The following is a 12,338-nucleotide window of genomic DNA, read 5'->3' as shown; positions in this document are numbered from 1 at the left end:
TAGGATAGTTGAAGTCCCCCATTATCACTACTCTATAGTTCTTGCACCTCTCTGTAATTTCTCTGCAAATTTACTCCTCCATATCTTTCCCACTATTTGGTGATCTATAGAATACACAATGACACAAATCATGCCATTTATGTAGAAAGGACTTATGAAATATACTGGGCGGGCTGCTGGTGGCGCTGTCCAGGGAGAGTATAAATGTACGGGCCCAGCTTGCTCAGGGACATTTTGTAAACAGGAACTAGTGAAGGATAACTGGACTTCCATGTTGTGAAACAGTCGATTAAAGCCTTGTTTAATACTCTGACCAAGTGCCTAGTAGTTTTCTTACGTCACACCTCGTAGTGTAATGGCACCTCTATTATTTCTTAACTCTAGCTATATAGATTCTGTCCTTGACCCCTCCAGGACATCACTCTCCAGCACTGTAACATTCTCCTTGACCAATATTGCCACACCACCTCCTATCTTTCCTTCCCTATCTTTCCTGAACACTCTATAACCAGGAATATTTAATACCCAATCCTGCCCTTTTTTGAGCCAGGTCTCAGTTATTGCCACATTATCATATTCTCATGTGGCTATTTGTGCCTGCAGCTCACTTACCTTGTTTACTGCACTTCGTGCGTTCACATACATACACTGTAAACCCATCTTAGACCATCCTGTATTCTCTTAGTTTGACCCACCCAATACCATACTATTTCTTACTATAGTGCTATCTGCCTCTCCCAATCCTTTGAGCACTTTATTTTCCCTTTCTAATGTTACACCCTGGTGCCCACCCCCCTGCCAAATTAGTTTAATCTCTTCCCCCAACAGCACTAGCAAACCTCCCCACAAGGATATTGGTTCCGGCCCTGTTGAGGTGCAACCCATCTGGCCTGTACAGGTCCCACCTCCCCCAGAACCGGTCCCAATGCCTCAGGACTCTAAAGCCCTCCCACCCGCACCCATCTGCGCTGTCCTCCTATTTCTATACTTACTAGCACGTGGCACTGGGAGTAATCCAGAGATTACTATCTTTTGAGGTCCTGCTTTTTAATCTCTTTCCTAGCTCCCTGAACTCTGCCTGCAGGACCTCATCCCTCTTTCTGCCATTGTCATTGGTACCGATATGGACCACGACCTTGGCTGTTCACCCTTCCACCTCAGAATGTTCTGGAACCGCTCGGTGACATCCTTAACCCTGGCACCAGGGAGGCAACATACCATCCTGGAATCACGTCTGTGGCCGCAGAAACGCCTGTCTGCTCCCCTAACTATCGAATCCCCTACCACTATTGCTTTCCCACTCTTCTCCCTCCCCCCTTGTACAGCTGAGCCACCTGTGGTGCCACAGACTTGGATCTAGCTATACTCCCCAGAGGAATCATCGCCCTCACCAGTACGCAGAACCAAATACTGGTTGGAGAGCAAGATGCACTCTGGACTCCTGCACTACCTGCCTGGTGGTCCTCTTCTGTCTGGTGGTCACCCATTCCCTTTCTGCCTGCATACTCTTTATCTGCGGGGTGACCACCTCCTGAAACGTGCTATCCACGAAGCTCTTGGCCTCACGAATACACCACAGTGACGCCAGCTGCTGCTCAAGCTCCAAAATCTGGAGCTCGAGCTCCTCCAGCTGATGACACTCCTTGCACATGTGGTTGTCCAGGACATGGGAAGCGTCCTGGAGTCCCCACATCGCACAGGATGTGTATTCCATGGGACTGAGCTGCCCTGCCATGCCTTTACTTAACATTGACTATTAACTAGAAACACTTATCAGCTACTCACCAATCAGCTCCTTCCCTGATTGTGATGTCACTTTAGCTTTTGCAGTTGTTGCTTTTGTTGTTTTTTTCACTGGAGGTACTCTGCCTCCTCGCTACTGCCGCTGCTCCGGTCTGCACTCTTTCTGGACCTCCCGCTCGATTTATCCTCCACCTCCTCGCTGCTGCCGCTGCTCCAGTCTGCACTCTCTCTGGGCCTCCCGCTCGATTTATCCTCCACCTCCTCGCTGCTGCCGCTGCTCTGGTCTGTACTCTTTCTGGGCCTCCCGCTCGATTTATCCTCTACCTCCTCGCTGCTGCCGCTGCTCCGGTCTGCACTCTTTCTGGGCCTCCCGCTCGATTTATCCTCTGCCTCCTCGCTGCTGCCGCTGCTCCGGTCTGCACTCTTTCTGGGCCTCCCGCTCGATTTATCCTCTGCCTCCTCGCTGCTCCGGTCTGCACTCTTTCTGGGCCTCCCGCTCGATTTATCCTCTGCCTCCTCGCTGCTGCCGTTGCTCCGGTCTGCACTCTCTCTCTGGGCCTCCCGCTTGATTTATCCTCTGCCTCCTCGCTGCCGTTGCTCCGGTCTGCACTCTTTCTGGGCCTCCCGCTCGATTTATACTCCGCCTCCTTCAAACGATTATTTTTTACTTTTAGTTTTAATTAGTTAATTTATTTTAAGTTATTAATTCAATAAAGATATAGTAGTTAATACTCTCCCACTTCTGAATTTAATCCACTTACCTAACCTAGAGAGCAAAAGAGCTGTAATACTCGCCAACCGATCACCTACCTGCTCTTCTGTCTGACGTCACTCGTTTTTGGTTTTTGTAAGTTGCCGCTCAGCTCCCTTTATGCCGCCTCTGCTGCTGCCACTCTCACTCAAATCCACGCTGTGTTGTAAAAACCCAGCAGATTTTCAGTGCAAATTCACCTGTTCATTTTTCAGTGGTGTTCCCCAGGGGTAGGTTCTAGGACCACTGGTTTTCTTTATATAATTAATGATTTGGATGTGGGTGTACAGGGCACAATTTCAAAATTTGTAGATGACACAAAACCTGGAAATATAGTGAACAGTGAGGAGGATAGTGATAGACTTCAAGAGGGCATAGAGAGGCTGGTGGAACATGCGGACACGTGGCAGATGAAATTTAATGCAGAAAAGTGCAAAGTGATACATTTTGATGGAAAGAATTAGGAGAGGACATATAAACTAAAGGGTGCAACCCTAAAGGGGGTGCATGAACAGAGAGACCTAGGGATATATGTGCACAAATCGTTGAAGGTGGCAAGTGTAAGTTACAGGGTTCTCAAAATTCCCGCACTCCTCGAGTTATGGATCAAGGGACCCTGTTCTGGACAAGTTATTAAAAGCAGGGTACCCAAAATGGCTTCTGTAAACCTCGTGACCGATACTGACAGGATTTTTAAAACCAGGGCTCTGCCAACAAGCAGGCCTGGAGACGAAACATTAAAATGCAGGAATCCGTGAGAACAGGACTCTCGAGAACCAGCCAGACAAAGTAAAAACACAATATGCATTTATTCGAATTGAATCAAATCAAAGTAGAATGGACCTTTTAATGGTGGCCATTAGCTTTCTGCATGTTTAATCGATAACAGCTCACAGTAGCCATCAAGGTAGGATGGAGACAATCAAGTCTTATCCATAACAAAGCAACCAGGACATCGGGGCCATTAGACCCAGAGACAACCACTCCTAAGGTCATTAAAACAAATGGTTGTAATCATTCAAACCAAGCCCGCCAAAAGTTAAACAATGGACTGACCTGATTTGGCACGCAGATAAGGAGTGGAAGAACGGATATAACTGTAGGCCCATCAGTAGCTCTTGCTCTTCGCCCTCTTGCATTGACTCTTGTCTGTGGCCTTGGCCTGCTGCCACTCATTCTCATGCCCTGGCCTCATGGCGGGTTCTCTTCTCACTCCCCGCACCGCTCAACAACCAAGGACACCCAGTACACCGGGACCAAATGCAGGAGGAGAACGAGACCCGAGTTCAAAGTCACACAGGCCACGAACTGGCAGACGAGACGAGACGAAGGAGAAGGTAACACCAACAAGAGCAGAGAAGGGCAGCAAAAGACGCATTGGTTAAAAAAAAACAACAAACGCCTAGCTATAAGCTGGCGTTTGGGGAAGAAATTAGCAGTGTATGCTTGGACAGTGAGAATAAGTTGGTATTTGAACATTGTGAATAAACAGGCGTTAGACGCGAGTGTCCACGCCCACGACGAATATGCTAGCATTCAAAGCTTGGGTAGCAAAATCTTGTAAGCAGTGAAAACCGCCAACCGATCTACGTCCGTAACGTTACCGCCGCCGACCGCCCGAGGGAGAAGAGGAGGAGAACCCATTGCGACGAGACGACGACGGTAGCTGAGGAGAGGGAAGGTGTATCGCATCAACAACTCCAGCACCACGCCCTGAGACCACGTGGCGACGGAGTACCCCAAAGGACAGAAGACCAAACCTCAAAACTCACAACGTTAAAGCAACAGGTTTTGGATTGGTGAGCATGAATTCCTGACCCCTTGTAGCTTAATCTAGTTAGGTATAGGGGGTGGGATAAGGGGATTGTTAATGTAGTTGTTTTCCCTTGATGTGCCATGTGTTTCCCATTCCCTGAATAAGTGTAATTGTTTATGCCTGTATTTTATACCAGTAATTCTCATAAGACTGTGTTTTATTCTGTTTTAATAAAATCTTGGTTTTCTTACACCAAACCACTTGTCTACTCGATTTTTTGTATCGCCGCCTGTACCTAAGTCCGTGTCTAGAACCCAGGGGTGTGGGAGCGATTCGAACTGCTCACAGGACAGTCAGAGGTGAAGCTGACTGGGCGCACACGCCACCCCCTACACAAGGCAGGTTGAGAATGCAGTTAAAAAAGCTTATGGGATCCTGGGCTTCATGAATAGAGGTATAGAGTACAAAAGTGTGGAAATTATGATGAACCTGTATAAAACACTGGTTCGGCCCCAACTGGAGTATTGTGTCCAATTCTCGGCACCGCACTTTAGGAAGGATGTGAAGGCCTTGGAGAGAGTGCAGAAAAGATTTACGAGAATGATTCCGGGGATGAGGGACTTCAGTTACATTGATAGACTGGAGAATTTGGGGTTGTTCTCCTTAGAGCAGAGAAGATTAAGAGGAGGTTTGATAGAGGTGTTCAAAATCATGAGGGGTCTGGACAGAGTAGATAGAGGGAAACTGTTCCCATTGGCAGAAGGGTCGAGAACCAGAGGACACAGATTCAAGGTGATTGGCAGAAGAACCAAAGGCGACATAAGAAAAAACTTTTTTACGCAGTGAGTGGTTATGATCTGGAATGCACTGCCTGAAAGGGTGGTGGAGGCAGATTCAATCACGGCTTTCAAAAGGAAACTGGATAAGTACCCGAAGGAAATAAATTTGCAGGGCTTTGGGCAAAGGGCGGGGGTGTGGGACTAGCTGAAGTGCTCTTGCAGAGAGCCAGCATGGGGCCGAGGGGCCGCCTTCCGTGCTGTAACCATTCTATGATTCTGTCTAGTTAAAAGGCTCTTAAAAGCTTAAAGACCTAATTAAGTCTGATAGAAGAGTTTGAATGTTTACAGTTGTTTTCACATCTATATTCTCAATACCCAAGTTCATGCTTCCTGGTGATCTAATTGATCCAGTGGAGGCCACATGACTGCCTCATCTCCCCTCATTGCTTTGGAGTAATACCTTCTCATTGGTCAGTGCTAATGCTGTTCTCGTCATCTCACAGCCATCCCTAGCCTCCTCACTCGAAGACTAACTACTGGTCTCACAGCCAGCTCGTCCAGACATCAAAGCAGATCTCAGCCTCAGCCACAAGTTGAACCGGAGACCTGCCATTGGGCCTACTATACCTACCTAACCAGAATCTGGCCTCTGGCTGTGACTTGTATCCTCCCTATGGACCTGCCATGGCTACAATCAACACTGGATATGACCTCAGCTTGAGGCTAGGCTCCAGCCATGTAGACCAAATTTAGCACACGTGACATAGCCTGAGCTTCAGCCCTGGCTTGCTCCCTCCACCTTGTCTCATGGCATCTATATGTGACCCAGGCCTGGTTCCATCCCTGAGCCTTGCTCTGCACTCTCCATTGTCTAAACAGCTCACCGTAGTTGTGTCCCTGGCCTCCAGCTGGAATTTCAGCTAGTTCTTATTTAAGCTGCTTTGGGACTCTACGATCACAAGATCAGCGTAATGCTTTTGACCTGTTTGTGCTGGAAAGGGTTCCAAACTCTGATTTCTATTGAAATTAGTGGAAATTAAGTGTCTGTTTCACCTAATGACTGAATGAATGTTGCCTCCAGCAAGCATTTTAAACCAGGACATCATTGTTTGTTTGTTCTTCAGTGCTGCAGTGAAGATGAATGGAAAAGGTAATAAGGTGCTGGCTCTTATTGGCAGAGTACTAGATTCACAACCCAGAGGGCTGTCGGCTTCAGTCCCAAGATCTCACATTTGAATTCCCTTATTTAGTGTGTTTCACTATTTCCCAGCCAAGACTGTAGGAGATGAAGGTAAATCTTGCCAATTTCCTCTCTTGCAGACGATGCCATCTGTTAGAGATATGTTGACCAAGCTGAAGGGAAGGTGTGTTGCAGAAGGAAACAGTGGGGGGAGAGAAGAGAGCAAAGTAGGGAAAATATTGTAAAAGGCTTTCATTGCTATTATATCCAAATATAAGCATTCTTTCAAGTATTGGGACCTGAATTTTAGTGAGGACTGGACCCTGTTGCCTCTGGCATCTGTTACAATCAAATGCAAATAAGATATGCTAGTGGTCTCCTTGTTGACTGTAGTTTTGAAGTATAATGATTCTGGCAGTCCCAATTCAGTCTCCGGTAGAAATCAGTCCACAGCGCAAGAAAGTCTTCAATTCACTGACTGGTGCTTTATTAATGGAAGAGCCCAGCATAGCAACCAATCTGTTGTGTACTTAATCTGGGACTGTTTGGGTTAAAAGATTGGAGCAGTTTTCACTCTTGCAGTACAGTTACTTTCAGGAGCATGTACAGACATAATAATAAAATGTTCAGATTTTTACTCGTTTGCCTAACTTGTATAACAGCCATTCCTACATTTGATGTTCCCAAGTACAAGACAATTACAGTTAAAATAGAGCATTCAGACTACATCTCAAATTAGCAGATGCAAAATGCACACAGGAAGTTAATGTCTAGACAAAAACCTACCATTTGAAAGTGCAATTTGAGGTAAACCAGAAGTTAATGTGAATATATTAAAGCTCTGTTGCAGAGCAATGCCAGTTTGTTTCTGGCAGATGTAACCTTTGGAATTAGAATCCATTTTATCTTACCGAACACTACATACAAAGCCCTGTATTTAAAGATAATGGGCCAGATTTTGCTGGAGCAGCGCATCTCGCAGCGTGCCCCGTTAGTTAGACTTATTTGTGCACGTTTAAGTTTTAAAAATTATTGTCCACCAAGTTGCTGGCAGTGCGAGCTGATGACTAGGGCAACTGGGCATCTGGGACCACGGTGAACGATGGGACCAACAGTGTGTATCCTTAACTAATGAGATTTAAGGATTGAGAAATAAACAGAAGAAGGACTGAGAGGGATGGTGAATGCGAGTGAATGAATTCAATGTCCAATCAGGTACAGAAATAAATGGAAAGAGGTAAAGAAAGATTGGATTAAAAGAGATAAAGAGACAGAGGAAAAGTAAGAAAAAAAATTGACTTTTTAAATTTCTTTAAAAAATTCACAACCTGAAGGAATGAGACTCAACACTTTTAATTGTTTACTTTTGGACAAGAGAGATTGATTGGCAGTCATGAATAATTATCATGTTAAAAGGATACTTATGCTGTTAATTACTAGACTTAACTTTCTGTGGTGAGTTTAATGGACAATTAATGTGCAAATGCAGCAACTTCATGGAAATCACGAGGAGGTTAAGCACGAGATGCCATTTTTGTGAAGCTAATGGCAGAGTGGTGCAAATTGGCCAGCAACTTATGGCGATTTGCAATTCATGGGGTACCTCTTTCTCCCTACAAGTTGCTGGCCGATTTGCACAGTAATAACAGCGTGCGTCGTTCACACGCCGTTATTTTTTCAGCAAAATCTGGCCCATTAAATCAATGATTCTATTAAAATTAGTATGCTCATTCATTTAAAATAAATTACAGTAAAATTGATTAACATTAATCACCTTTAACTTTGCCAGTTCATAAAAGTAAAACTAATCTACTGTGGCGGAGCCACCAGGAGGACTCTGATCTAATGTACATAATTATCTTTAACAAATTATTAGCTACAGAATGAATCTGTATCTTTGTTCATATCATTGCATGTACATAGTGTGGTCCCTTTAAGAATGAGACCAAATGCGATGACGTGATCACGTGATCCTCCAGTGGCGGGAAAACGTGATGACGTCATGACGTCAGGCTGGGGAGCCGCCCTAGCCAGTCCTCGTGGAGCCAGCAAAGAGTACAGACCTGTAATGTAGTTCTCCTGTCTTTTCGTTTTAAACTCTGTTGATTAGTATTAAACATCGTTTGTTTGATAGACTGACTCGACCTCAGTCCTTTAGTTAGGAATCTAGCCATTCCTACACCACTGCATTTTTGAATAGATTTACCAAGCGCCTTAATTTTGTGGAATACAGAAATCTAACTGAATTTTAGTTGCGTAATCATTTTTGTTATGTAGACAAACATGGGACCAATTTGCACATAGCAAGGACCCACAGCACATGAGATAAATAAGTGTGTTCAACCAAGTCCAAAGAATTCTACATGTCAATGCACAGTTTCCAGTGAGTGTTCATGATGCCCATTATTGCTAGTCAGGCTGAAGCAGTACAAGGTTGAGAGGCTCCGATTGAGGACATTTTCCCCCTGAGGCCTGTGGAGTAGGCTTGATGGGCCAAGTGACCTACTCCAATTGTTGTGTTACTTTACATTTCATTGGACTTTTTTTTTCCCAATGAACCACTCCAGTTTGCTAATGTTTATCTGTAAAACATTGAGACAATAGGAGATGAGTTGTGTCTTTATTTCAGTAATGGTAAATGTGTACTTAACATTATGTGCCATTGTGCTTTCCCCTTGTGTTATATGTACTAGTACTGTAGTCGTTCTAATGTGCTGCTCCTAAGTGATCTACTATTGGGAGGAATAGATGCAGAGTTCTCCTGACTACCTGTTTGTGATTTCAGTGGCTGCTTACCTCAGCAAAGACAGTCCTGTCTAAGTGTTAGGAATAGTCTGTCCTATTCTGACTGGGCTAGCCTGTATGTTTTGGGGTGTCTTTTTTTGCCACTTGCCCAGAGACAACAAAGGACCAGTGGAGACTTGAGAGTCATCCTACTGTCCTTGTGCTTCTGTGCACATGATGCTGCTGGAGCCTGAGTCCTTACTGCAAGAATGAAGATTATTGCTCCTTGATCTGTGTACAGAGACTGTTGCATTCCTAGTGTGCACCAAAGGTGTCAAAATTAACTTCCATTGTGTCTTGGAATGTGGACATCAACAATTTGATTGCATAAATGCTCCAATTGTACTTCATGCCTGTGTGCTTGAGGCCTTCAGAGGATGTCACTGATGCTGTATACTGCTCAATGCCAGTCAGTAGAGCAGAGAGCCCTTAGTGTACAATATCAAATCTAACTGGCTTGCAACTGTAGTGAACCCAGTTTGTAGTATATTCTACAAGGAACCAAGTAATTGGTGCACTGTTTGTGCTCATGAAGTATCTTCTATTTCACAGCTGAACCTGTTTGGTCAGAATCACAATGGGACTCGGCAGGGACAGTGGCCATGCTATGTTTCCACTCAGTAACAGCTTGCCCGTCTTCAACCTCCACCTCTGCCCATTTTACACCCATGAGACCTAGCTCACCCTGTGCTTCCTTTTCTGTATAAGTCTAACCTCTTGTGTCTATTTGTCTGAAGTGGTGCTCGCTTTAAGTTATGATGAATCAGAGTTCTGTGGTGAGGTTTGCTGTTTTGAGAGGAACCAGCTTGTTGCTTCTGGGGTCCTGCTGCACATTCAGATATGTTGGTGTGTCGACAATACATGCATTATTTTTGGGGGGCACCGCAGTTGATACTTTGCACCTGCTGAAACACATTTGCACAGATAAGGTGTGCGATTATAATTGTACAAGCCAGGAGCCTGCTCTTCTCCGTCAGCTTGCATGCTCCTCCCCCCAACCAGCCTATGACCTCCATGATGACCTCCTCAAAAGAAAGTGCGCGGTTTATATTGTTGCATCCTGCTGCCCCTTGTGTCTTGGTGCTCTCTGTTAAGAGCAGCTTATTTTCTTCAGAATGAACAATATATATTGAATGAGCAGCTATAATGTATTGTATTTCAGCCAGCAGCAGTTCATGCACATTGACATCCAGTAGGAAGTACTGGTGTAGTCTTTACATGTGTAGTCTTTTTATAAGAAGCCTTTCCTGGACCAATATGTCGAGGAACCAACCAGAGATCAGGCCATCTTAGACTGGGTATTATGTAACGAGAAAGGATTAATTAGCAATCTTGTTGTACGAGGCCCCTTGGGTCGGAGCGATCATAATATGGTCGAATTCTTCATTAAGATGGAGAATGAAGTAGTTGACTCAGAGATTAGGGTCCTGAATTTAAATAAAGGAAACTACGATGGTCTGAGGCGCGAGTTGGGTAGGATTGATTGGGGAATGTCACTCAAAGGGTTGACCGTGGATAGGCAATGGCAAACATTCAAAGACCGCATGGATGAACTACAGAATTTGTTCATCCCAGTTTGGCATAAAAATAAAACAAAAAAGGTGACTCAACCGTGGCTAACAAGGGAAATTAGGGATAGCATAAGATCCAAGGAGAGGGCATATAAATTGGCCAGAAAAAGCAGTAAACCTGAGGATTGGGAGCAGTTTAGGATTCGACAAAGGGATTAATTAAGAAGGGGAAAATAGAATATGAGAGTAAGCTTGCAGGGAGCATAAAAACTGACTGTAAAAGCTTTTATAGATATGTGAAGAGAAAAAGAATGGTGAAGTCAAGCATAGGTCTCTTGCAGTCAGAATCAGGGGAATTTATAATGGGGAACAAATAAATGGCAGACCAATTAAATTCATATTTTGGTTCTGTCTTCACAAAGGAGGACACAAATAACCTCCCAGAGATGTCGGGGAACATAGGGTCTGATGAAAGGGAGGAACTGAAAGAAATCAGTATTTGTAGGGAAATGGTGTTGGGGAAATTGATGGGATTGAAGGCCGATAAATCCCCAGGGCCTGATAATCTACATCCTAGGGTACTTAAGGAAGTGGCCCTAGAAATAGTAGATGCATTGCTGACCATCTTCCAACATTCAATGGAATCTGGAACAGTACCCATAGATTGGAGGGTAGCTAATGTTACCCCACTATTCACAAAAGGTGGTAGAGAGAAAACGGGGAATTATAGACCAGTAAGCCTGACATCGGTAGTGGGGAAAATGCTGGAGTCCATTATAGAAGATGTAATAGCAGAGCACTTGGAAAACAGTGACAGGATCGGACAAAGTCAACATGGATTTACAAAAGGTAAATCGTGCTTGACTAATCTTCTGGAATTTTTTGAGGATGTAACTGGTAAAATAGATAAGGGAGAACCAGTGGATGTGGTGTATTTGGACTTTCAGAAGGCTTTTGATAAGGTCCCTCATAAGAGATTAGCGTGTAAAGTTAAGGCACATGGGATTGGCGGCAAGGTATTGACTTGGATAGTGAACTGGTTTGCAGACAGAAAGCAAAGAGTTGGAATAAACGGGTCTTTTTCTGAGTGGCAGGCAGTGACTAGTGGGGTACTGCAGGGATCGGTCCTTGGACCCCAGCTATTCACAATATGTATTAATGATCTAGACAAGGGAGCTAGATGTAATATCTCCAAATTTGCAGACGACACAAAGCTGGGTGGGCGTGTGTGCTGTGAGGAGGATGCCAAGAAACTCCAGGATGATTTGGACAGGTTGGGTGATTGGGCAAAAGCATGGCAGATGCAATATAACGTGGATAAATGTGAGGTTATCCACTTTGGTGGCAAAAACAGGAAGGCAGATTATTATCTGAATGGCAATAGATTGGGAGAAGGAGAAGTGCAACGAGACCTGGGTGTCCTTGTGCACCAGTCGCTGAAGGTAAGCATGCAGGTGCAGCAGGCGGTTAAGAAGGCAAATGGTATGTTGGCCTTTGTAGCGAGAGGGTTTGAGTACAGGAACAAGGATGTCTTGTTGCAGTTGTACAGGGCCTTGGTGAGACCACATCTTGAGTATTGTGTGCAGTTTTGGCCTTTTCTGAGGCAGGATGTTCTTGCCATGGAAGGAGTTCAGCGAAGATTCACCAGGCTGATACCTGGGATGGCAGGAATGACGTATGAGGAGAGATTGGGATGATTGGGCTTGTACTCGCTGGAGTTTAGAAGAATGAGAGGGGATCTCATTTAAACTTATAAAATTCTGACAGGACTGGACAGACTAGATGCAGGAAGGATGTTCCCGATGGTCGGGGAGTCCAGAACCAGGGGTCACAG

Source organism: Somniosus microcephalus, chromosome 21 (assembly GCF_052327205.1).
Source record: "Somniosus microcephalus isolate GS21.2 chromosome 21, FLI_Smic_1.0, whole genome shotgun sequence".
Classification (NCBI taxonomy): Eukaryota; Metazoa; Chordata; class Chondrichthyes; order Squaliformes; family Somniosidae; genus Somniosus; species Somniosus microcephalus.
Note: the sequence above shows the minus strand (reverse complement) of the source record.